Source organism: Oenanthe melanoleuca, chromosome 1A (genome assembly GCF_029582105.1).
Source record: "Oenanthe melanoleuca isolate GR-GAL-2019-014 chromosome 1A, OMel1.0, whole genome shotgun sequence".
Lineage (NCBI taxonomy): Eukaryota > Metazoa > Chordata > Aves > Passeriformes > Muscicapidae > Oenanthe > Oenanthe melanoleuca.
The window spans coordinates 8,678,946-8,706,332 of record NC_079334.1 but is presented as its reverse complement, the minus strand read 5'-3'; the positions used below and the strand labels follow the sequence as shown (position 1 = coordinate 8,706,332).

Here is a 27,387-nt window from a genome sequence, read left to right as displayed (position 1 = left end):
AAAGACCAGACCCCAGAATTTGGACACTACAGCAGAGGGGAATTTGGAATGTCAGTCCAGGTTTACTAAATGGAATGTCAGGTTTACTAAAAACTTCAGCAGAAATCTCTGGCATGCCTGAGAATAGTGCCAATCTTTTCTCCATGCACAGGTCCAACCAGTGGTATGGATGAAGGGCACAGCTCTGGGGAGGGTTCCATCTCCACCTGTGCTGCTCAACTGGCTGCATCCCCTTTCCCAGGGAGTTCCATGGTCTCCTCTGATGTCCCAACAACAACACTGGGCAGCAGATGTAGGGCAAGCTATCCTTGCAAACTCCTCAGAGGAGGAGCAGGTCAGCAGATGCTGGAATGGCCAATCCCACTTTTGGGGATGCACAGGGCAAAGGGAACACTGAGACTCACTTTGCAGCACAGGGTGTTTGTACCTCTGACACCTGCTGCTGCCTCCAGCCTGGAACTGCAGCATGCTCAGGGGTGATAAGGCTGAAAAGCCCTGGGAGCTTTCTTCAGCTCCAAGATCTGTACCAGCTCCGGACGGGACCTGGACATCAGAGACTGCCTCCGGAGCCTGCCCAAGAAGCTTCTCGCCCTTCCCAGCAGCGACCGTCCCTCACACTGGTGAAAACATTTTTGTCATCTGGGATTGTACTTTCCTGTTGCTGGGAAGTGTTTTTTCTTGTGTTTGTTAATAAACAAGTTTTTTCCACTTTTCCCCCCGAGTAAAATTCTTTCCGAGCCCAGTGGGGGGGAGGAATTGTGAGGGGGGTTTATTCTGGGGGGCTCCTTTGGAGGATTTTCCCCAGTTTTGTCCTAAACTTGGACAAATAATTTGGTGGCCCGTACGGAGAACCAAAGAAAGTGGAAAAAACTGTGTAACTGTATATAATGCTGTTTGGAATGGATTTCAGTATGTGGTTCTGGATACTGGGGTTTTTTGAGGTTTTAATGCCTCTTTGGTCTCTGGGGTTATTTTCCTGCCCAGAAATAGCTCCAGTACTGTCCCTTATTTGTAATTTTTATACTAGAGGGATAATGACCAAAATATTGATTGGACTGGGCTTGGTTGCAATGGCTTGTAAGAGGTTTATAAAAATGCTGGAATCGGTTTCCAGGGATATCTTCTGGATCCTGGTTATGGATATGCATCCAATTTGTTAGAGGAGAAGCAGGGGAGGAGGCTTTTCAGCCTTTGCTTCCCTTTGTCTCCTCTGAATTTTTTACATCGTTATTAGGATATGTGTGGTTCTCCTTTAGTATTAAAGAGATCATCTTTCTGATGTTTAATGTTGTAAGCTTCCTCTACACGGTTTACAGTTTATATAAAATCAGGGCTGAGATTTCTAGAGGTGCTGGTGCGACTCCTGATTTAGCAGCAGGACAAAGTGTGAGGAGTCCTGAGTGGTGTGGAAAATGGCAGGACCTGGGCCAGATGTTAAAGGAATTTTCTGATCCTATGGTTTGGGACTTTTCACATGAGCAAATTCAGAACCCGGCTGAGGTGGTAAAATATTTGAAAGAGAAATGCCACAATAGCTCCAGGGAAAAAAAGATTACTGCAGTGAGCTGGGCTCTGGCGTATGCTTATCGTACCCTGTTAGATAGTGGAGAACAACAAACAAAGGAAAGGGAACAGGGAGATAGCATAGCTACTATGCCAGCTACTCAGGCTGTAGTTAGCACCCCAGGCTCGAGGACAGGGATGAAATTAGAAAGCAAGCTTCAACCAATGGCTGTGGCTACCAGTACAAGGAGTGGGAAGTGCACCAAGAAGACCGATCGGCCAGTGGAGGATGATGATGAGGATGCAGGAGAAGGACCTTCAACACCTCCTGATATAAAATCAAGAGTTAAAACAACTGGTGTGAGATCAGAAACTAATAATGAGTCCCTTTCCCTAAAAGATCTCCGTGGTTTAAGAAAGGATTATACAAGACAGCCTGATGAATCTATAATTAGTTGGCTGGTCCGGCTTTGGGATGCAGCAGGTGAGGCTACCATCTTAGATGGCACTGAGGTGAGACACCTGGGATCCCTGTCTCATGATCTGGTCATCGATCAAGGTATGATGAGGGAGGCTAACCCTCAAAGCCTCTGGGCACGTGTTTTAGACAGCGTGGCACAAAGATATCTGTGTGCCGATGACCTGTATATGCAGCAGACCAAGTGGAAAACCATAGAGCAAGGGATCCAACGTCTGAGGGAGACCGTCTCTCACTTCGGTGAAAACATTTCTTTTGTCATCTGGGATTGTACTTTCCTGTTGCTGGGAAGTGTTTTTTCTTGTGTTTGTTAATAAACAAGTTTTTTCCACTTTTCCCCCCGAGTAAAATTCTCTCCGAGCCCAGTGGGGGGGAGGAATTGTGAGGGGGGTTTATTCTGGGGGGCTCCTTTGGAGGCTTTTCCCCAGTTTTGTCCTAAACTTGGACACTGAAACACAGTATCAGAACATACTGGAAAGGGTGAATTTTTCTAAAAAATAACCAAGGAAATTATTCCCCTAGGCTATGCAAATCACTGCTCAGGAAGTGGCCTGGGCTGTGGGGAGCTGTTAATGGGCACAAAATCGATACCCAGGCAGTTTGTCTGCTCCACTCAAAGGCAAACACAGCACCACACTGGCTTGGATTGGTCTGGGGGATGGAATATCATTTCCCCCTTGAGAAAGGGAGTGTGCTGTCAGACCTGATGGTGTCACCAAGAACCTCAACACTTCACACAAATTTGGCCAGGTCACAAAGTCAAATAGACACAGGGTTGTCACATTTCTCTGAGAACTTCACCTCTTCCTTAATTCATGGGTTTCTCACTCTTGTGACTACTTGCTCCTTTTCCAGGAGTGGGTGTCTGCTGCCTGCAATAAATTTGAAAATTAGGGATGGACTCTACACAGTGTAGCCAATGTCCATTAAGTTATGGTTCAAGACTCTTTAAGGCTCTGTGGACAAGTTTTAAGGAGTCCAAAAAGGTCACTAATAAAAAATAATTGCTTGTCAGCAAGCTGGCATTTACTGTACTGCTATTCTCATCCCTAGCAACAATATTTAGAATATCTGCAAATAAAAGACTGGGAAACAGTTATTTTATTCCATCAGAGCTTGGGAAAGGTCAGATCTAGATCTCTCCAAAGGGTGAAAACTATATAACAGCAGTTTATACCATTTACTGTAGAAGCTGAACTGATTTGGGTCTAGACATAAGTTTCCTGTTTCTGCCAATCTTCTGCACGAATATTAAAGTCTGAAGAATGACCACAAGCTCACTATTTCCCAATTTTGACCATGCCAGGATCTTCTCTTTTGATCCCATGACTGGACATTTCCCTCTAAAACCTTCTGACCTAACCAAAGAGACTCACTATTTACCACTGTGCTTGTTTATCCCTCCAAAGAAATCAGTGTCCTAAAGCAAAACCTTCCATAACAGAAATTATGGTGACTTTTATGAAGGACATTTTTTGTATTTATCAGGCATTCATTGACTCAATTCCTTGTTATACAATTAATTGTCTTCCTACAGAAGTTAAATTTACCAGACTGCAGTACCTGTGGAAACTGTTTTAAAGGTTTTCAAGGAAGTCAACCACCTTTGTTACTCTGCAGAATTCAGGCAACAATGGAGTTCATGGAGTGCCTTAAGTAATTCTGTTATTTCCCTCAAAAGTCATGAGTGAATGTCACTCAGTTCTGATGAACTGTCAGCATTCAATCTGTCTGCAACACAGTTATTTAATAGAAGAGATGCTACTCTGTCTTTGATTTCATTTCTTCTAATTCAATGACTCTCCAAATTGTATTCTCTACTGGGATTGCTAATTCACTTCTAGGAAAATCCTTTTAACAGACCAATTACAACAGAAAATACGAATGCTGTACTCAAAATTAATACATTTATACTCGTCCCTGCTGCTCCTTCTTCCTGACATTTTTTTCATACCTGGATTGCCATTAATGCAGTTTAATACTCTGTGGCCCTTATGGCAAATGCAGCTTAATTGGTCAGCCTTGCACAGCTTATGCCTTCATAATTCACCCTCTAAAGACCTTCTCCCAAACAATGAGTTTGCATCATTGTAACCCAATCAATTAAGTTTTTGGGGGTGAAAAGGTGGTTTATGTGGTATTGCCTGGACATTATACATCCACCTATCAAATGTTTTGGCAGTTGTGAATAATCTGAATTCTACATACACTTCTGCAGGCTTGCAGTGATGGGTCTGTAATGATGGGATTCAAAACACAGCTCCTCTGTGGCATCTGTGCCACTCACTTTAATGCAATAAGGTTTGGGACAGCAACTTCCCTCCAGGAGGGGAGCCAAGAGTCATCTGGGCTGGATGAAGAAGGGAAAGAGATCAAGTAAATGGCAGCTGAGAGAACAAAAGATTTTATAAAACAAACAAAAGATGTGGATTTACTCAAATGCACAAATGTGTCCAGGGCTCAAGGACTGAGATGGGGAGGGCTTTGGGTGAGTGGCAGGGAGCAGACAAGCACATCCACATCTGAGGAAGGTGAAATTCTGCAAGGGGACATGGACTGTCCTAAAAAGCTGTATTAACTCCACATCAGACATTTCATACCAACACAGAAAAGTCCATGAGGACAACCAGCCATTTTGACAGAAAAAACCCCCACACACAACACTTTAAAAAATACTGATTTTATTCATGTCTAGCCTATTCAACAGTGGATCACACTGGTAGGAACAAGCACAAATATCGAGTTACAAGGTTTCACCATGTTCTCACCTGTGCAACGCTGGATTTGAGCCAAGCACATTTTATGGCACCAGCACTAATGACAATGATTGCTGTCCCAAGCTCACTCCAGTCCCATCTCCCTGGTGCACTCCCAAGCCCAATAACCTCATCTCCCACTGTCTGGGGGGATTTTCTGCAGAGAATTTGTGTTCTCAAAGCCTGAGTGCAGCAAACATCCTGGAGACATATTCCAGCTAAAAATTCCCTTTATTTGAAAGGCTTCATGTTTTCAGTCAAACAAACAAACAAAAGAAGCCCCCACCATGAACAATTTCTCAGAAATGCTGGACCTGACCTGTATAAACCAGCTCCAGCAAGGGAGATAGAATTACTGATCTCACCACATGATCTGGCCTGCAAATTCCAGCTGTTTTCCTTGGAATGATGCATCAGAGCAAGGTTTCACACCAAAAGCAGAGCATCCCTGCCGATGGTGTGGGCACACAGCATGGCCCAAGGTTTCTGCCCAATGGATGTCCCCAGGATATTCACACTTCTCCAAAGGTAGCCTGCACCTACACTGACTCTGAAGACAATTGTCCTTGCAGGAAGGGTCCATGGCAGCTCTGGCCTTGACACACAGACCAGGATAAAGGGCTCAGAGGATTCCCACAGCTGGCCTGCACTGAGAGACAGAGCAGTTCCCTTGGGGTTGTGGAGTGCATTTTGCCTCCCAAGGGCTGCAGGCTCACATCTACAACCACTCAGCAGAGCTGCACCAGGAGCAGCCTCCCTCTGGCAGCCCAGGGTTTCCCTAAGCCCAGTTCAACGACCTGTAGGAGCTCCTCAGAGAGCCAGACCCTCAGCCAGCAGCCACAAGGATGTATTGCAGTCCCCGAGCTGCCAAATCAGTGCCTCCTACATCTTTTCCCTCACACACTGACACTGAAAAGTGCCAGACAGGCTAAAAGTCACTCAGGAAGATATAGAGGGTGCTCCTGATAAAGAGTTCTAGGGAAGCTGGATGCCCAACATCCATCAAACTATCTTCTGAAAATCCCAGCTGTCACATTTAACTCCACTCTTCCTCCCAGGCTCTCCCTTTCCAGAATCAATTCTTCCTACCCCCCTCCCACTCTCCTGTGCAGAGAGCTGCCAACACACACAAGCTGGAGCCACACGTGGTCACAGAAATTTGGCTGCATGGCTGACCTTTGCTGCTGCCAAAGGGAGGGAATTCCAGGCCAGAGCACCCCTCTCTGCCCTTCACTTTTCAGAGCTAATTGGGTTTTCCATCACTTTCAGCACAGCACAGCAAGGACTTGTGGAGCTTGAAAAGCTGCAGAGGTTTTTATCACAATGGGGCAATGGGAGAAGACTTCAGAGCATTTTCTGGGAGCACCACGTGCAATTACATTACAACTGCAGAATTGTCTGGCTCTTGTGTCTCCTAAGTCACACAACAGACTACAAACTGTGCTATTTCAGTGAAATTCTCTACAGCCACTGAAAAGAAGTCACTAACTCCATTACAGCAGGCAAAGGACTCACGTGTTCACGACTGACTGTACAGATGCTAAAGCCAGATGCTTTGTGTTTGAATGAGAAACACCTCTGGTTTGTGCCCCTCCCTCAGGCAGCAGATATTTGGCATGAACAGGATGATTACTGCTGTAGTGGCATCTACCTTTTAATCTGAGTTATGAAAGCACAGCTTTGCAAAGCACAGTAATCCAAGGCCAAGAAGACAGGCAGACAAATGGACAGACTTCAGCCACTTCTTTGATTTTCCTCAAGAGAGCTCTTTCCTCTTTTAAGGGCTGACCTTATGCATTTGCCAGGTCTGGATTCTCCACTTGAGAAAAGGCTTAAAAGGAAGTTCCAACAGCAGGCTCTTCTGGAGGTGTCCTGTGTCCATCCAGCTTCCCACAGGACTCAGTGCTCGTCTGGGGCTTTTGAGGAACAGCTCACAAATCACTGCTATTCAGCCACTGGCAGTGGAATCTTGCTTTATTTAGTTTTCCCAGAAATAAAAGGCATTGGAATCTTGTAGGGGATTCTCCCTGATTCCTTCCTCCAGTCCCTGTTCACATTTAGTTTCAAGAGTGTTGACCACTTCAAAAGCACAGAAGGAAAACAGTTTCCTGACCAAAAATTTGCACCCCCTGCATAGAGAGAAATTCCACCAACTTTACAGGAAGAAGATTCAAAAACCTCTTTTGCAGCATCCACAATCCAGCCTAGAAAGGAAAAACAAAAAATGTTGTGTTAAAAAAATAAATGCACAAGAAAAAGGTGTCATTTTACATGGATCACAGTAAAGCCACAACAACCTAAGGGTTCATTTCTTCATGAGAACATTTGAAGGGGCTGAATTTGCAATCTGTTGTCAGCTGCAGCTGGCTAAAATGGAAAGTGCTACATTTCTTTGCTTCCCTTGATGCCTACTGGGATTGGCTTTGGGGCCAATTTTTCCTTGCAGCTCCTGGGAATTGCACACCTGTCTTCTTGCATGAGATGAAATATGTTCATTAGAAGCTTGCAGAGTTTGTTAGGATGCATTGCTCTTCAAGGACAGGGACACAAGGTCTGATTCTTACTGTCACTGGGACTTTGGGAATTCCCAGAGCCATTTTCATGGCATCTAATTTTAGGTCCTTTAAAGACAGATCTGTAATGACAATTTGGCTTATAGCCCCTCCCTCTGTGCCAGGGGCAGGAAATTCTATCAAACCAAACAAGTGAATTTAAAATTTTCATTTAATTTTATTTTTAAATTAGATTTGAAGCAACTTATGAGACAGCAGAACAAAAAAAAAGTTGGGTCTGCAAGAGCTTTTCTTCCTTTAGGGACTTCTCCATTGTCACACTTTTGTGCAGTCCATTCCAGCTGCATCTGTGCTGGTGACTCATAAAACCTAAAGGGCTATTAATAATTATTAAAAGTATCTGCACAAATTTGCACAAGAAAAGAAGGAGAAAGAAAAAAATGACTGGAACAAATGAAGAACTGCAGCCCATGGGAAAGGCTCACACTGGGGAAGTTCCTGGAGGACTGACTCCCATGGGAGGGACCCCACACTGGACCACAGGAAGAGTGTGAGGAGTTTTTAATGATATTTTCTGTCCCCTGTGCAGCTGAGGGTGGAGAGTGACTGAGTGGTTTTAACCCACCACAGGTACATGGATAGGATATGATCTTAAATCCATCATTTCAGGGCTCCTGAGTGCTAAACAAAACCCTCAGGTCCAGAATTCATTGTGGGAGCAGGGCTAGTAATAAACTGAAAGAAGTTCAGCTTGTGCCTGCCAAAATGCTGAGCAGCTCAAGCCTTGCACTGCAAGGAGTTTGCACCATTTATGTCTTTACACAGCATTTTCTAGCACAGCTCCCTTTCCCACTCAGTGCAGGGGTTTGAAAGCAGCTTATTTCACTTATTCCACTATGAAAACCATGCACTTTGCAGTCCCCCAGCTCCTGCTACTGCTTGGCAAGGACTCAAGTAGCCAGAAAAAGAAAAAGAACAGGCTGTGAAAAGTGTGGCAGTGAGAAAGCCCCGGGCCAGAAGGTTGTTTGTCACATTGCCAAAGCCCAAAGGAGGAGAAAGAAGTGGGAGAAACATCAGAGATGGGAGAAGCCTAAGAAGTGAACAAGATTTGTCATGAGCTCTGCCTAGGTTCTGAAAGGAGAAAATGTCACCAGCACAAAAAAATATATAAATATGCATCCTTACATAAATATAAATATGAATATAAATATGAATATGAATACGAATATGAATATAAATATAACTATTAATATAAATATGTATATAGATATAAATATAAAGTATAAATATAAATATAAATAATATAAATATAAATAATATAAATATAAATAATATAAATATAAATAATATAAATATAAGTATAAATATATATAAAAATAAAAATAAAAATAAAAATAAAAATAAAAATAAAAATATAAATATAAATATAAATATGCCCATTTGCATCTGCTCTTCAAAAAGTTTTCCAAGACAAATAAAAGCCAGGTCTACCAACCAAATGCACAACTTGCTTGCTTTGAGTTCACCACAATTGTGAGCTATCTCTGCTCTCCAGGCTAAATATGTGCTGATCTTCAAAGCAAAATTCCCTCAGCGAGTTTTCTTTCATGTCAAGCTTTTTCCTGTGGATTTATATGTTGGAGAAGAGAGTTTTCACTCCAGGGATTACAGAGGATGAACAAATTGTGATGCTGAGGCCAGCTCACAGTTTTCAAGAGATTCAGAGCAGCAATAATTGAATCCCAGAGATTGTTTGGAGACCCCATCAGACAATTCAGAGGCACAAAAATATACCTGCAGCAGCTGCATTAACTGGACCTGTCCCAATCCCTGGATTTCCCAGCAGAGTGAAAAATCAGAGTGGTGTTTGGTCTGATTCTAGTTTCAGTTTTACACTTAGGAATATGACATGGATCTTTCCCAAAGGTAGTAGAGATGTTCCACTGGGGAAGAGGAGAGGATGAGACTCTAAATAGTCAATATCTGATGTCTAGGATCTTTCATCCATCATGTATATTAAAAATTTAAAAATGCTTAGAAATAGTAAAATTTACTTTCTTAGAGTTTGTTCCTGACCTGCAGGGAGAAGATTCCTGCTCCTTTATGCTTTGTATATTCATTTAGGAAAACTCTCTGGCAGCAAACTTGACTCCTCTTGAAGTGCTGAATGTTTAAGGTGTGTAATGTTATTTCCCTGTTCAAAGCAAGGGTTGTGCAAAAGAAATGGTCCCAGTAAATAAAAAGGTAATTAATTTTATAAACAGGGTTTTGAGTTTAGAATGAAAAGTTGTCTTGAATTACCTGCAAATTGAAAAGCCCAAATCCAAATTTTTGTGGACAGCCTTTCATCAGGTGTTCTAGAAACAAAGCATCTGCAGGGATCAACCACTGCAGCCTTAAGCAGATCTCTGCAAACAGCTTAGGAAGCCTAACTGAGCTGTTTCATTCTGTTACAGCAGAACAAACAGTCATTCAACACTGCAAATATTGGGAAAAATCCAACCAGTTGTGGCCAGCAAACCTCACATTCTAAATCTGTCCCCTAAGCCAGGGTTTAGCCAGCACAGCACAGCAGAGAGACACTGGCATGAAACCATCCCATATCAAATTCATGACAGTGCTGGAAAACACCACCAAAATAATGATTACTTACACTGAGAAAGCAACAGGAAAGGTTTGGACTGGGCCAGAAGAGTGGCAGGTGGGCTAAAGAGGATTTTTCTATCTTTATAACTCTATAAATACAAAAGCAATAAAGCACCTAAAAGGAATGGGCATGAAGGCAAATGTGAAGCAGAAGAGAAACAAAATACCAAAGTACTCCCTGAGTATGACTTACTCATTACTCAGTTAGTGCTTAGTTACTTTTAAATACTATTTAAAGCACAAAACTGAACCAAGCATTCCCCATGTGGTGAATGACATTGGATATTCAGCTTGAAGTCTAGAGGGGCTGAGTTCCAGAAAGCAGAATGCAGGTCTTGTACAGAAACAAAACCTACTACACTGCTCTTGTTTCCTACAAGCTGGACCTCATTTATGTGTAGAGGGTTGCAGGGGGTTAATTTTGGGCACCCATTTCTATATCTTTTATTGTCCTTAATTTTGAGAGCCTGATACTCATATTAAATAGCTCAACACTCCTCAGTGAAGTTTTCTGAGACATGAAAAATTGGACTATGCTCTGGAATTGGATCTAAATTCACCTTTTCAACCCCATTTCAGACACCTTCTACATTTATGAATTGAAAACATGGAGTCACATTCAAATTTAAAACCAAACTGCTGCTCCTGCTGCCATGCAAGGTCTTGGAATCCCCCTCAGTGGTGAGAGATGCAATCCCATTCAGCCTATACATGCAAGTAAGAAGATCTACAGACAGAAGCAACTTCTAGTGAGTTAAATGAGAATAATTTCAAGCTTTGAATGTCCCTGGGTAAGGCTAAAAAGTAGGGAAAGTTACTTTGAGTGGATGTAACTCCACTGAAGCAAATTTTCCTGGCTTTCATTAGGACAGACCCCTGTGGCAGCCAGGCTATCCCACTGTGCAGGACAAGGGAGAGGTGATTGAGCAGACCAGCTCCAATGTATTTACAGTGCCCATCCTACAGCAGAGAAGCAGAAAAGAGCAGTGGGATTGTGAAGAGAGCAGCTCTGCTCCTAATGAGGGGATGAACTCCTTCCAGTGTTCCTCTGTAGCAAAGCACACATCAAATCAGCTGGAAAAACTAAGTGGGAAGATCCAGCACAGCCCCATGTGAGATTGGCTGTTTTAGTTTGACTGAGCAAATCAAAATATTCAGGGAAATCCCCAACACTGCAGCATCCTTCCTCAAGTGAAACCCCAGTTTAACCCCACACAGTGCTGGCCATATGCAGCTCACACTTCTCTCCCTGGGAGCCATCTGGGACTCCCTGGAGGAATCCTGATTTCCCAGCACATCTTGTGTTCCATCCTCACATTAAAAGGACATTGTTGGGTTTAACTGCTCCAGAAAATGCACCATGTGGCAAGCCCCACATCCATCCCCTAAATCCAGCCCAAGGCTAAGTGCTTGTCCTCAGCTGCCACCAAAGCAGCTCCTTCAAAGCTAGCTCTGGAGACAAAAAAAACACAGAAAATCTTGAATTTCTCTATGTAAAAGGAAATGGATTAATAAATGTTGAGGCAGACAGTGCTGCTTGTGTGAGCTGGTTTTGGCTGGGGCAGAGTTCATTTCCTTCACAGGGGCTGTGTTTTGGGCTTGTGCTGAACATGGGGGTGATAATTCAGGGATGGTTTTGGCTGTGCTGACACAGACACAGCTGGTTTCCTACTGCCACACTGGCAGGGGACAGGAGACACAGCTGGGACAGGTGACCCAAGTGACCAAAGGGACATTCCAGACCTTACAGCACCATCATCAGTGTGTAGATGGGGGGAGGAAGATGGAAAGGGATGGATGCTCAGGGTGATGGTGTTTGTCATGTCACCCTTAGGTGTGTGCTCTCCTGGGGATGGCCAAGCCCTGGCAAGCAGGTAATTAATTCCTTATTTTGCTTTGCTAGCGTGCACTGCTCTTAATTCCCTATAAAACTGCCTTTATCCCAGCCCGGGGGTTTTCCAGGTTTTACCCTTCCCATTCTGTCCCATATCCTGCTGAGGGGGCACCAGTGGGACCCTGCAGGTGTCCCTTGTCCCATTCCTCAGTGGCCCACAGGATGGCACTGTGACATCCCACAAACTCCTCCAGCCTCTTGGTGCCACTTCCTCACAGCAACAGCCAGAGTCACCCCAAAGTCACACTTTTTCCCCACTGCAATTCAAATTTCCTTTGAATTTTCAGGCTTCTTTTGAATCCAGTTGAATTCCAAGGATCTCCCATGCTGGTCCATGTCTTTGCCCAGAAATATCATTTCTCTTTCAGTGATCTTCCCCCCCCAGAAAAGAGAAGCTACACACCAACCCTCCAGAAAAACTCTCGGGTTTTGCTGCTGAGAAATTGCATTCAGTAAACCCTAATTAATTAATTAAGAGATCAGGGTGGAAGGGTCTGGAGAGGCAGTCCTGTGAGGAGCAGCTGAGGGAGCTGGAAAGGGGCTCAGCCTGGAGAAAAGGAGGCTCAGGGGAACCTTCTGGCTCTGCACAGCTCCTGACAGGAGGGGACAGCTGGGGGGTCAGGCTCTGCTCCCAGGGAACAGGGACAGGATGGGAGCAAACAGCCCCAAGCTGTGCCAGGGGAGGCTCAGGTTGGACATCAGGAGAAATTTTGTCATGGAAAGGGTTGTCAAGCATTAAAAGGGGCTGCCCAGGGAATGGGGTGGGATCTCCATCCCTGGAGGTGTCCAGGGAATGACTGGATGTGGTCTGGGAACAAGGTGGGCATCAGACAGCTGGACTTGATGATCTTGGGGGTCTTTCCCCAGTATTAATTACTCTCTGATTCCATGACCAGCTATTGCTTCCAACTCACTTCAAAGCACTGTACAAAACCAGATTTACTTTGCAATCTTTGCCACACCACCATTTGCATTTTTCTTAAGATCACTGCCAAAACCTCACAGTTTGGGGAGCCTGCCTACATCCAGCACACCTTCACATCCACAGACACATCTGGCACATCAGCTCTTGTTCAGCTGGTACAGCACCCACAGAGTTTCCCAGTCCTTTCCCATTTATCAGCCAAAGATGCAGCCAAACCACAGATGTTAAATTTTGGGCTGGGCAGATTTCAAAGCCTTCATGCCAGTGCTGGAGGAGCCTGTGACACAGGGTTTAGGTTTTCCCCTTGGCTCACAAAATATCCCTTCAAGAGCAATGTTTTGGGAGAGCTGCAGAGTCAATGACTTTAAATTAAAATTCAGCAAGATATGCTTGTCCTTATTAAAAATTTTAGAAAGGACCACAAAGGTCAGTGTTTTCAGCTTAAAGTGGCTGAGAAGATGAAGCAACCAGAGTTCTACTCTACTTGGATCCAACCTTCCTTATCAGCTTTAACCTCATTGCTAGCCCTCACTAAATCCTCATCTCTCTTCTCTTCACTTCTCTGCTGTCTTAAATGCCTTTTTGAAATATCCAAAGGGAACCAGCACACAAAATCCCACAAAAAAAAAAAACCCTGAACACACCTTTCTCTTCCTTCTTCTTCCTCCTCCACTACATATACTGAGCCACAATGTCTGGAACATCCCTCTGCAGCAAAGACAGCATTTGCTAAGGACAACAGCCTGCTGGGACAGCAAGAGAGCCATGGTCCTGCTGCCTGCTCTGCTTCCAGCCAGCCCTGGCAAGCCAGGATGGAGCTGCTGCTGAGAAATGTGGGGAAGGGGCTTGGGGACAAGGAAATTCCTGCCATGCTTGTGGCAGTGGCCAAAGTCATCTCCACCCCTTACCTCTCCCCTTGTCCCAAGTGTCTCTAGGGGTTTTGTGATCAAAACCAGCAGTGGGAATACAAGCAGCCAGTTCATGTCTCCTGTGAAGGAGACTCAGGCACTGCCCAGGACAGAAGTTGTGCCTCCTGTGCAGGTGGAACCCCCTGGGCTCAGTCCCTGCCCGTGGCTCTGGTGCCATTGCTGGGCCCTGCTCTGACCCTCCCTGCACACAGGGACACCCAGGGCTCAGGGCCCCTCTCAGCTGGGGCTCCTCTCCAGCCTGGGCAGCCCCAGCTCCCTCAGCCTTTCCCTGGCAGAGATGCTCCAGGCCCTAAATCATCTCTGCAGCCTCCGCTGGCCCCGCTCCAGGAGCTCCCTGTCCCTGCTGTGCTGCTGATCCCAGAGCTGGACACAGCTCTCCAGATGTGCCTCCAGGGCTGGGCAGAGGGGCAGGAGCACTCCTGACCTGCTGGGGATGCCCTTCCTTAGGCATTTTCTTAAATGCCACCTTCTATCAAAGTTCTGGAAGTGTGAGTTTATGATGTCTCCTGAGTGCATGGCTGCTTAGTTAAGTATTTATACTCCCACTATAGTTGCCTGAAGACCCAGTAATGAGGTTTCCAATTATTGACAGAAAGCATAGAAAGGGATGTAGGGGCACAGGGAAATACTCAGAGAATCACTTGGGTTGGAAGGGATCCTAAAGATCATTTGGTTCCACCCCCTGCCATGGGCAGGGACACTTCCACTATCCCAGGTTGCTCACAGCCCCATCCAGCCTGGCCTGGAACAGTGCCAGGGATGGGGCAGCCACAGCTGCTCTGGGAAACCTGTGCCAGGGCCTCACCACCCTCACAGGGAAGAATTTCTTCTCTCCTAAAAAATTATTAAAGTCAGCAACATTACTGAAGCAAGTAAAGAGAGTCAACATCCCATTTATCCTGTTTCCAGCTGTGAAAACCCTTTACAGAAGTTACAGCCATGTGAAATCAGGAACAGATCAGGAACAGATCTTGAAGATCTCAGAGTCAGCAGCTGCCCCAGCTGCACATCTAGCTTCAATCCCCATCCCTGGCAGTGTCCAAGGCCAGGCTGGATGGGGCTCTGAACATCCTGGTCCAGTGGAAAATATCCCTGCCCATGGAATGAGATGATCTGTAAGTTCCCTTCCAACCCAAACCATTCTGTAATTCTATAATTCTGATTTCCCAGGCCTGCCCCTCACACCACCTGCTTGGGATTCCCTGCAGGAAAAAAAATGCCATTTGCATTATCTGAAGACAAATGAGTGTACCTAGAACTTTGCCACTGATAAACACCCAACTGCACACTAAGGAGAGAAAAATGTTATTTCTCTTCCAGAGTCAGAGGAATTGAGGTAGAGGAAAAATGAAACATTAGATCCATCCCAGATCCCAGCCCAGACTGTGCCTGTGAGCATCAGTCTGTCCACAGACCAGAGTGGTGCTGTGGCACATCCAACAGTCAGAATTCAAAAAATATTCAAATGGGAATTTTAGTTACACTTCAAAACACTGAATTTTCAAGATAAGCAGGTCTTGCTTCCCAATGATATGGTAAATAGACCAAAAAAACCCTAAATGATAAAAAAAGGCTTCTAAAGCACCCTGTACCATGCTGCCTAGTTGGCATCAGAAGAAAAATGTGCTGATGTATGAACACCAGCTGAGAATTTGGCTCTATTTGCCTGAAACCAAGTCTCTGTATCAGCAGGGTTGTTAAAATATTTCAGCCATCAAAAAAAAAAAAAAAAAAAAAAAAAAAAAAAAAAGCTTCATGCATCATGATGGATAAAGAGCTGGCAAGATTCCTCTCCAAAAACAAGGTTTTTGTAAGACTCATGCATTGCTTGTAAGGCTTCAGCACCTTAATGTGCTGTAGGACAGGAAGGAATTTGCAAGAGGATTCATCTGGGCCTTTTTACATATGCTTGCTTCTGAATCACCAATATATGACTAAATATAAACCATGAAGAGCTGTAATTGCTATTCTACATATCCTCATATCCCTCTGAAAGACCATAAAGGAAGAAAAACTACCAAATCGTTTAGGAGGATTAGTTCCTAACAATGCCAGTGAAAATCTGCACAAAAAAGCCCCAATCTTGCCAGATCCAAAGTGCAGATTTGACTGAAGTACCAGTTCCTCGTTCTTGGAGAGTTGACACAAACCTCTGAAAGAGATGGTGAACTCCTTCCACCTCCAGCATCTTTTTCTTTTGCTGTTTTACCACCTTGGTGCCTGAGGGGAATTCAGGGGGTAGAAGAGAAGAACTTGCTTCAATTCTCTTCTTCTGAACTAGCTGTGCAAAGTGATGCCAGCTCTCCATGGAGTGAGCATTCCAGGAATTTTCAATTCACCTTGCAGTTTAGTCAGCTCTGGGCTTTGTCAGGCAGAATATTTTAATTATCAGGCAGCCTGCAAGGGAAAGGAGGGTCACAAACAAGTGTTTTGTGCCTGAGTCTGGAAAACAGGGATTTGAGTATTCCATGAGTCCACAGGGACAAACATTTTCCTGTGTATTTTTTCATCCTCACTGCCCATCTGTTTGTTACCATGTCCCAAGGGAGAAAAGGTCCCCAGCTGTGCCTGACATTATCCAGGTGTCAGGAAGACATTCCTAATAGTCTCTTAACTATCACAAAAAAACCCATGCCACCTTTTGATGCAATTACAACAAGCAGAAATGCCAGGGCCAGAAGTACCAGTGGGTGGCTTTTCCACACAGTTCCCATGATTGGGGATGGAGGATGCAGAGGAAAGCTGCATCAGCCTCCAGAACCCCTCCCAGCTGCAGCTGGCTTGATCAATGTGCATTCAGACATCTTCTATGGGGATGCTGATTAGTGGTTACTGTGCAAGGAGCTCCCAGCTCATCTCCTCTGAAATCCCCTTAGCCAAGTGTTAGTGGCAGCTCTCAGATCTGCACAGGTTTGGTTTTGGAAGAGCCAGGAAAAGAGTAAGTAAGGGGGGAGCTACAGTCCCCTGCAAATAGCACCTTTTCCTTCCATTCTCAACTCACTCAGAAAATTTTAGTAACAAGTTTTTGTAGTTTTTAAATATTTTTTTCTTATTACATAATCTTTGAGTAAGAAGATGCTAAAAGCTGACCAGCTAAGTGGGAACAGAAGGTGCTCAAATTCAGAATGACATGTTCTGACAAGTCAGACAGCACTGGAAAAGCAGCTTGGTCTCACCCAAAAAAAACCCTCTCACCTGGGCAGGTGTTGCAGCTGCAGAAAAGAACAAGTGGCTTGGCTCAGCCATAGCCAAAGCACTGGAACATCCCTTCTGTCACTGGGAACACATGCTGTGGTACCCATGAGGTTTGGGCTCATTCCATCTCTTCTGGAGCATTTCAGTGTCACCTAACTGAATCCAAGGATGTGTTGGAGCTGACACTGGAGCCACACTGGCAATGAACAGGAACAACCAATGCCTACCACTACACTGCTTTAAAAAATAAGTTTATTAAAAATAAACTCCCCTAAACTCAGGATAATCCCCTCCCTTCCAAAAGAAAGGAAAATACAAACCCTAAATCCATGTCATATATCTAATTTCAGATCAAAGTTAGAAAAAACAAAGAAAACCTCCCCAAAAAACAAACAAAAAAGGCAAAATTTTGTATTTCACCTTGTTTACATGGATTTTCTTAAAAAAAAAAAAAAAAGGCAAAAAAAAATTTTAGAATATTAAGAAAGGGATCATGCACGTTACAAAATGTTCCAAACATGCCTTTTATAAAGAGTACCAAAATGAACTGAAATGAAACTTCTCTCACAAATATTGTTGATTTTGAGGAAGGGGCACCTTTTGAGGGAAATACGTCCTAGAGAAATGTTTGCAGATCATCAAATCCCAGACTAATGTGGCAGTGAATACTCTCCAAAACGTTTTGGAAAGTCACCTCCAAGGACAGACTACAGAGATCAATTGCTTTGTCATAAGCATGAAAGGCTCTCTGCAGCTCTCAGAGGAATGTGCCAGACAGTGCTAATTCTGACACACTAAAATATGAGAATAATTCAGAGCCTGAGAGCCACACTCTGCTAAGGGTCCCTTCCAGCTTGGGCTGTTCCATAATCCTGTGAGTAAAGATCAGAAATAAATGCAACACCATGTTCATGGTTCAAATCAAACTCCTTGGCTTCCTCCTACAACTTTCTCATGTGGCTCGTTGCCATAACTCAAATGGTGCCAAGTGCTTGGGACAGGTCCTTAAGACATTTTAGGGACCATCAGTTTTGTGTTCATCATCCTGCCAATGCCACTGATGGAGCACGAGTGGTGTTCACACTCACAGGCTTTGTGATGTGCATGGGTATTCACAACATGTCCCTTGCCTGGCTTTTCTTCTTTTCCTCATTGAATCACAGAATCATAGAACAGCCTGAGATGGGAGGGACCCACAAGGATCATCCATCCCAGCTCCTGGCCCTGCACAGACACCCCAACAATCCCACCCTGTTCCTGTCCAAGCTCTCCTGGAGCTCTGGCAGCCTTGGGGCTGTGACCATTCCCTGGGGAGCCTGTTCAGTGCCAAGCACCCTCTGGGGGAAGAACCTTTCCTGATATCCAGCCTGACCCTCCCTGACCCAGCTCCAGCCATTCCCAGCTCCTGTCCCTGTCACACAGAGCAGGGATCAGAGCTGCCCCTGCTCCTCCCCTCCTGAGGAAGTTGCAGAACTGCTGTGAGCTCTGACCTCAGTCTGCTCCAGCTGAACAGACCAAGTGACATCAGCCACTCCTCATGTGGCTTCCCCTCTAGACCCTTCACCATCTTTCTACTCACAGCAGAAAAGCTCAAGAGCTTTTTTCTCTTTTGGCCAAAACAGAGGTGGAAATGGCAAGACAATGGGCTCCTCACTGAAGTGAGCAAAGAGCATCAAAAGCAGGAATGCTCAAGGACAAAGCCTAAGGGCAGCTCCTTCCTGGCACTTCTGTGACACAGGGCTGGCTGAATGGATGAAGCTCCCACCTCAGTCAATAATTTTTCTGCCTCCTGAGTTTAAGGGAATCTTCATCTCCACAAGGGGAAACGATTTGAGAGAGTTAAGAGAGGAAATGTGAAGTTTTGTTCTGTCTGTCAGAACAGTGTGTGCAGTAGGAAATCACTCTGCTCATCTCCTCAGGGCACCAGGACCTACTGCTCTGACCCACACCCAACAGTGCTGCTCCCCAAATTTCCTTCCAGGAGGGTGTGGCCAGGTGGGGGTCAGCCCCTTCTGCAAGGGAACAAGGGACAGGAAAACAGGAAAGGGCCTGAAGTCACATCAGGGAAGGTTCAGGTTGGATATCTGGAAAAAAAAAAATGACCACAAGAGCAGTTAAGCATTAGAAGACTGCCCAAGGAAGTGCTGGAGTCACCAGCCCTGGAACTATCCAAAGAATGAGTGGACACAGCACTTCATGATATGGTTTACTGGGCACTGTGATACTCCACTGAAGGCTGGACTTGATTATCTTGATTTTCCGACCTTAATGATTCTGTGAGCAGCAGTTGTTGAAGACCATGCATCACTGCTTATTTCTGCAACAAACCACAGAATCACAGACTGGCTTGTGGTGGAAAGGATCTTAAAGATCTCCTTGTTCCTGCCAGAGGAGCAGGAACACCTTCCACCAGAGCAGGTGTCTCAATTCAGGTACTCTAACTGAGCTGCAGCAGAGCTGGCTCAAGGCTTTCCCCAACATTGGATGCAATGCACCATTCCAGTGATTCCAGGGAGCTCAGGGCAATGAGGAATGACCACAAATTCAGGAAGAGGAAGGTCAGCAAAGAGCTGGAGAGGGAGAAAGGACTGGACAAGGTGAGCAGCCATTCTAGCTTGAGGGAAGAGCAGTGAACAGAATTTTGTGGGTTTTTTAAGGGTGTGAATTTGCTCTCTGCCTCCTGACCAGCTCCTGGAGGGATATGGTATCTCCTGCACCATTCTACCCCACTCCTAGGACTTCCTTCTCTCTCCTCAGTCCTACAGAGAAAAAAACCTCCCAAGACTCACCTAGTTCCTCTCCTAGCTCTCCTTCCTACCCACAAGCCCCAAGTATTTAACAGTAAAATCACCAGAATTTGGTGTTTTGTAGGTAAACGTGCAGTATGGCAAACAATCTGGAGACACAATAAATGTGTGAAGCTCTTACAATTTCTCATATTTTTCCTCTCTTTTGGTTATTTTGCCCCCAGTAATTTCCTATCTATAGGTCTTGCCAGTCTTTTGCTGGCCTAGAAAAGCCAGGCTCTTCCAGCTTCTACTGGCAAAGCACTTTCCATCCACCATTCTTGATCATTCTTCTTGATCTTCTTCTGTGCATCCTGCCTGACCAAATTTAGGTCACCAACAATGCACACAGCATTCCAGATGAGGCCTTGCAGAATTAACATCTCCCAGGTGTTACTGAAGGTGCTTGCCCTGAGGTTTTCCAAGACTTGCACCTGGATTTTTATGGCTGCATTACCCTGGTGGCTCAGTTAGTGGCACTGGCACCCTGGCTGAGTGAAGGACAAGGAGCTGGGGGACACCAAGGGATCAGAGGGATGGAGCAGCTCTGCTGGGAGGAAAGGCTGAGGGAATTGGGATTGTTCAGCCTGGAGAGGAGAAGCTTTGGGGTGACCTCAGTGTGGCCTTGCAGTGCCTGAAGGGAGCCACAGGAAAGATGGAGAGAGACTCTTGACAAGGGCCTGGAGTGACAGGACAAGGGGCAGTGGGTTCACACTGACACAGAGCAGGGTTAGATTGGATATTGGGAAGGAATTGTTCCCTGTGAGGGTGGTGAGGCCCTGGCACAGGTTTCCCAGAGCAGCTGTGGCTGCCCCATCCCTGGAGATATTCAAGACCAGACTGGATGGGGCTGTGAGCAATCAAGGTGTCCCTTGGGGGTTGCAATGAGATGGTCTTTAAGGTCCCTTCTAACCCTGGCCATTCCATGATTCCACAACTATTCCACCTACTCACCCTCATCTGCCCCATCTCCAGTGGTATTTTCACTTACAGCAAACTGATGATTTTACACCAAGATTTCTGTCCAAGTTTCAGGGAAGGCAGGACTGAGCTCAGAAGAGTTAGAGCAGGAAAACCCCATTTTTTCCAACCTAGAACTCCCTGTAAATGGAGGCTTTGAAACCAGCAGGTGTAGAGCCAACCTGCCAGGACTGCAATGATTTTCACATAGCCCTATCAGCAAAAAAATGTAGGAGGCACAGAGCCTGTCTCCACATCTACCTCTGCCACCCTATCATTTAAGAACTGCAACTACATTTCTTCAGCTTGAAAAACTCTGTCTCCTTGGGAAACATATCCAGGCAAGAGGAAGCTGGGATGGAGAGTGGTCAGGAGTCCAGAGCTCCATCCAGCAGGAGGAATTTGGTGGCCATGCCTGCCCCAGGCCAGTCTGGCTCCTGCTCCAGCCAGGCACGTGATGGGGGTGTCAGGGACACAAAAATGCCAAGCACAGCACAGCAGGCAGGCACTCACCCTCACCTTGTGCTGTGGCACTGGCACACCTTCCCCAGAGCTCCAGAGCAGAGGGGCAGACAAAGGGACTGTGGTCCAATTCTGCTTCCACCAGGGATAAATTTGGAGTCACTTCACTGACGTCAGTGGAGTTATTCCAGAATTGCACCAGTGTAAAAGAGGGCAGCATCTGCTTTCTGAAAATGGATGCCATCAAGCTAATTGAAAACAACAGATGCATCAAGGAGCAGCAAGAAGGGATGGTAATGTTCCAGTTTTCTTGTAAAATACCATGTAATTTCCCTCCAGAGAATGTAAGAGAATAAACCAATATGTACTCTAAAAGCTAAACCTTTTGTTGCTGTAAAATTGTGTACAACCTTTTAGGTGAATGGACCAATGTGCACCTACAACATCCTAAAGAGATCCAGCCTGGTGGTGTGCACTTACAGCCCTCTTCTTTGGGCCTGATTCTTCTATCACACTCATTTAAATCAGGAGTCATGCCATCCATAATCCTAAGGAAACATTTATCTAACCTTGGGTAGAGAGCAGAATGAGGTCCCTCATTTTGTTAAACAAACAGTGGCTAGATTTGGTAATTAAGTCGATAAGTTTGTGACTTATGGCACTTTTAGACTAAGGGTGTTCCAAAATCCTATACCACTGAATAAATATCTTTATATTAATTTAGTGAAAATGAAGCCAAATAAGCACTTGATGAATTTTCAATGATATTTTGTGTGAAGACAAACGTTTCTCCTGATTCTTATCTCCAGTGAATAGTCAACACAGCATAAGTATTTATGGTGAACACAGAAACTGATGAGCACTTTCCCTCCTACAAATCCTTTCTTTCCTTTGACTAAGAAGTTTTAGACAGCAAAGCTCAATTATTTCTTATTAACTGGCATTACAGACACTGTGGGTATTTCCAGTGAATGTTGTAGGACCATAAAACCCACACTGACCCCCAGCTATGAGTTTCCCAAAATATAAACCCTGTTATGATATTCAAACTCTTTGTGCCAGCCAACAAGCCCCAGACAGACTTCCCTGGATCAAGAGAAAACCCATCCAAAGAGGGAAAAGTACATGGAATAACAGCATATGCTGCACTGCTAATTAGCACAGTCCCTGCCTGCTTTCCCCAAAAACATTTTTCTGGATTTACCTCCCTGGGTAGGGTCTTGTGTTGTGCAGGACCCCAGCCTGAGCAAGAAGAGCTCCTTGATGCTGCAGGCAGTTTCCTCAGCCACTGTCTGGTGGCAGCTAAGGACACACAGCACCCCTGGCTCCTTTCATCAGGGGATTAAACCTTTTCATCCTGCCAACACCTGCTCCCCTCCTTATGCCTACAGCAGGTGCCTGCAATTCAGGCATTCTGCTGCAAACCTGCTGATAACATGGCTGAAAATGTCCTCAGAAGGGGATCTGTCTCTGGTGCAAGCTTCAAAGAGCAAGGATGGAGGGCTCAAGGCTGTGCTTTTGAAAACAGAGCTATCCTGTGCTCACAGGGCTGCATCTTCCAGTTCCCTGTGAATCTGTCCACATCTTTCCCAACCACTGAGAAATAAATGCATGAAATGCTGCTGCTCTTAATTTCTGTTGATATAAACTGAAAGTTAAGCTTAGCTCTGCCGAGTCTGGTAGGACTTACTTGGACTTGAGTCAGATGAGAGCTTTTGGGAAAGCTGTGGTTGACTCCTGCTGTAACCTGCAGATCTTTCCCTGATGTAAACAGGACCTCAAGAAAAGAACAAACAAAAACAAGCAGTTTAACAAGTACATATGCTTGGATTTGATGCAGAATATTGAAGCTGGAGCCCAATATAATCCAAGGTAGTTGTACTAAAAGGAGTTTTGCCAGCTTGAATCAGCAGATGGTGAGGATCTGGCTCATACTACATTTCTGTAGTTTATAATTATCTTTCTTTCTCCACCTAGAACCAGATTCTCCCTTTAGGCTGCAAATCTTAATTAGGAAATCCTTCCTTATTAATTTCAAGAAACTCTTGGTCGTTAATTTCCCAGAACAAAAAGAAACCTTACCTATTTCTGCAATAGCAGCAGATGCTGGAGCTGTTTGTTCCTTTGCTTTTAGGGTTGTTGTTCTTTCCATCACTGTGTGGAAGACACTTCAGTCTTTACCCTGTCTCTTGCTGCCCTGAATTTTCTTTACACTTACTCTTCTTTATCCCATAGGAACCTCTGAATGAGAGAACCCAGGAGACAAACCAAGTCCAGTCACCTTCACCCCCCCTGGCTGCTGTGGCAGTGAATTTTTATCCATGAAAGCTGAATCAAAAGGCCCAAACAGAATATTACTCAAAAATCCCAAATTCCAACATTTTCCAAGAAGGAGCAGAACAGGAATTTTGTCTTGGAGGTGAGAGCAGGAATCCACCAGTAAAACACCACAGAACAGGTCTTCACACCTTTCATGCTTCCAGTCCTTTGTGTGGATAAAAAATTGGTGTCCTCAGTAAAATTCTTCTTTCCCCACCTCCAAGGAGATGATTTCTGCCCTGTCCTGCTTTGGTGCAAAACATCCTGTGGGAAAATTATCAGGGGAGCAAACCATCAAACCATCCACGGGATCCAGACGGAGCAACAGTCTCTTCCACTGCAAAACTATTCCCTAGTGAGATTGCTGCAAGGGGAATTTCTGGGTCTTCAATGCAATGCTTTAGCTTGTATTCCTTGTCACCAGGCTCCTGGATGACCTCACAGTCACAGGCTGGCTGCCCCTCAGCTCCCTGGGTGCTCAGATTGTCCTTCACACGCTCTCCAGCGCTCTGGGTGCGAGGATGGACAGACAAAACCCCCAGGTGTGCACTCCCTGCTTCCAAAGGCTGGAGACTGCCCCCCTGCAGCTGGGCAGGGCAGCTGTACACAGTACAAGGAGATGGGATCAGCCCCAGCAAGCAAAGCAAACATCTGTAAAGATAAAGTGCTGATACGGGAACACAGAACATCCAGCGAGTGCTTTCGCTTGTAGCCACAGTCACAGCACAGAGAGAAACAGTCCGGGAGGTTGTTATGGAAACAGTCCCTGCAGGTGCCTCCTTGGCTTCACAGGGATGTGCTCTACCTTCAGAAGAAACAGATCTGCATTCTGAGCAGGGAGTGCCAAGGGCTGAGAGCGTGAGGTAAGGTTTTTGAAAGCATCGCTGTGATTCAGACCCCTGGTGAGGTCAGTGGGTGCCACCGTGTCATTTCAGTCACGTGAAAACAAAATAAATCTGAAGGCTCCTTAAAAAAAGTCAAATTCCACAAGTTCTGTAAGCATTACTGATAACTTTGGGATTTCACTGCTTTTCAGGAGGTGTTTAGAGAAAGATTTACATGAGTCCCAAGATTACAATTTCCACGCTCCTGTTGGCATTCTGTATTTCTCTTAGAGCCAACACAGAAAACCCAGGGAGCAAACACCACTCCTCCTTTACACATTTTCATGTGCACTTCCTTTTCAGAACTGACAAACGTGGCTCACAAGAACTGCACAGAGCTGCCTTGCTCCCCACAGAATTCATTCCCACCTTGGGTATGATCTGCAGGCAGGGGATTCCAAAACTCACCAGAAACTCACTGCTGGATCCCCCCTGGAAACACACTGCTGGATTCCACCTGGAAAATCACTGCTGGATCCCACCTGGGAACGCACTGCTGGATTCTACCTGGATGGAAACTCACTGCTGGATTCCACCTGGATGGAAACTCACTGCTGGATCCCCCCCTGGAAACTCACTGCTGAATTCCCCCTTGAAAACTCACTGCTGGATTCCCCCTAGAAACTCACTGATATATCCCACCTGGAAAATCACTGATATATCCCACCTGGAAACTCACTGATATATCCCACCTGGAAACTCACTGCTGGATCCCACCTGGAAACTCACTGATATATCCCACCTGGAAGCTCACTGCTGTATTCCCCCTGGGAACTCACTGCTGGATCCCACCCAAGGCAGGACACCCCTTTCCAAGAGGATCTGTGTAAGCCACGCTGGGATTGTGCTGCCAGTGATCTGCCTCACATCTCTTTCTCCTGCTGGACTCCCAGTGCCCAGCTGTGTGTCCTGCTGGTCAGGAGAGCAACCTGTTGTGGGAGACACGGGCACAGGAATTTTCTGACGTAGGCTCAGCATGTCTGTGACTCCTCCTGAACTTGTTTCAACCTGAGTTTTTTATATCTTACTCTGGGGGAGCTTTTACCAGCTGATAGACTCAGGCATAAAATATCCCCAAACATGGGCATTCTGCTGGGAGAGGGCAGCAGCCTCAAAACATCCTCTTAAATAGCAGCTTCTTTTGCTAGTTTCTAGCAACACAAAATTTGAAGAACAGTCCCTGTCTTGGCCTCACAGTAAAGATTTCATTAAGTGACCCCAAAACATAACTAAGAACACCACCAAAACTAAGACACACCAAGAACTGGACAACTTTTACACAAAATCAGCAGGGATGCCACCATGCCCCTCAGTCCCACTTATTCACCAGGACAATTTATCCACCAGCTGATTGCATGCACCAAGGGATGCAGAATGGTTCCCAAGGCTCAGACCTTCACAAACCTTTGCCTCAGTCCCATGAAGCAAAGAGAAATTAGGCTTTATTCGGGCAACCCCCTCTGAGCTATGAGCCCTCACCACATCAAACTTGTCTCCCAGACTGAGACAAATGGCTGAGAATTTTCCTAATGATTTCAGCAAGAGAGAGAGCAGAGGTTTGAATATAACGGTTGTGTGCTGATCCCAAGGGAGATCCCTGCACACTGAAAACACTTGAGAAGGCAACAGGACTCTGGAGAAATGTAGTCAGGAGTTGCACAAACAAATTCTACCATAGGAGCAGGGCCAGGATGGAGAGAGGCCACAGTAAAAGCACTCTAGGTATGGAGCCATATCTCAAAACAATTGAAAGCAGGAAGGATAATGAAGATGCAAACAGATCCCACCTCACAATCAAGTTCTCTGGCCAGTTTTGACTATATTAAAGGATGGGGCTCTGAGCAACCTGGTCTAGTGGAAGGTGTCCCTCTTTGGACAGAGATGACCTTTAAGGTCCCTTCCAACCCAGGTCATTCTATGATGCTATGATATGCCTTTAGCATTCTTAGCTTTATGGCTGAAAGCACAATATATATACAAAATCTATTCTGTGTATTTTTGTACCTTGGCCTTAGGTCTGGTTTATGCATTTCATGTGTCCCATGCAATATGCAGTACATTCCAAAATGCATCTCATACAGTATGATGCAAGGCATTAATGGCTGCCTTTGCTTTCGTACACATGCAGACGTGTGAATGCAGAATAAACACTTAGAATTAAAACAAGAAGGACTTTTCCTTGCAGAAAAATCTGCCAGTGGAAATCTGAAAGCGTCCATTTCCCTTTCTCACCTGCTGGCAGAAACATTTGAAGCATTTTTAAAGTTAGGTGTAAGGCAGAGCTGACTGAAACTAATGAAATGATCTGGCAAGCAGAACATGCATTTGAAGATAGAAATCTCTGGTCCCTTGGCAAACCCGGTGCTGCTGGCCAAGCTATGCATATTTTGCATGGCTGGCACAAATTGCTCTCATAAAACCAAGTGCAAAAACACTGCTGTCCCTCCTGTCCATGAAATACCAGGAGCTGGCTAAGCCAGCAATACAGCAAAAGAATCTCTTCAGGGCTTGCTGTTTCTCCCCTCATTCTAAGGATGCTGCTGGCTTTGTGCAGACAGCTTAGGGAAGTTTGTATCTGTGCCAGTCTCAGTTTCAAACGTTGACACGCTCGCCCTGGGGCACTTTAAGCCTGTGACTTGCTAAAGCAGCACGATCCTCACACAGCACAGGTGCAGAGCTGTCTGTGGTCAGGATTCTTCTGCCACGTCAACAGAACGCCAACATGCAAACTCCCCTCAGCTACACAAATCGCAGCCCAGTTTAAAAAAGCAGCCGAGTCAACTGCTCTCACATGCCTGAATACAGAGCTGGGTATCTGGAGCACAAAGCACATCTCATTAAATGCTATTGTGTGAAGATGAACTCTGCAGATAGCAAACGAATTTACTCAAAACACGCCTTGCATCAGAAGGCACTTACCACTATGAAGATTAAGCTGGTACTATAAAAGCCAATTAACATCAGGGCACTGGCATAAATAAGGCTGAGATAAGCTCAAAACACAGAGAATCTTCACCAAGCCTGTTGACTGCTTAAAGCCTGTTTTTGTTACATGATGTATGGTCACAAGTAGCAAAGAGCTTTTAGATCTATGCACCTTTTTCCTTTTTTTTGTTTTTTGTTTTTGGTTTTTTTTT

The 27,387-nt window shown here is 45.2% G+C and overlaps 1 long non-coding RNA gene across 1 annotated transcript; it reads right to left on the bottom strand.

Moving 5' to 3' along the window:
• Nucleotides 1–4,648: 4,648 nt before the first annotated feature.
• Nucleotides 4,649–27,326, bottom strand: LOC130248487 (uncharacterized). The gene is made up of 3 exons (XR_008839634.1): nucleotides 23,130–27,326; nucleotides 22,738–22,824; nucleotides 4,649–6,941 (listed from the first exon to the last, which is right to left on the bottom strand). It is a non-coding gene; the product is annotated as an uncharacterized LOC130248487 (long non-coding RNA).
• Between the last annotated feature and the right edge of the window lie 61 nt (nucleotides 27,327–27,387).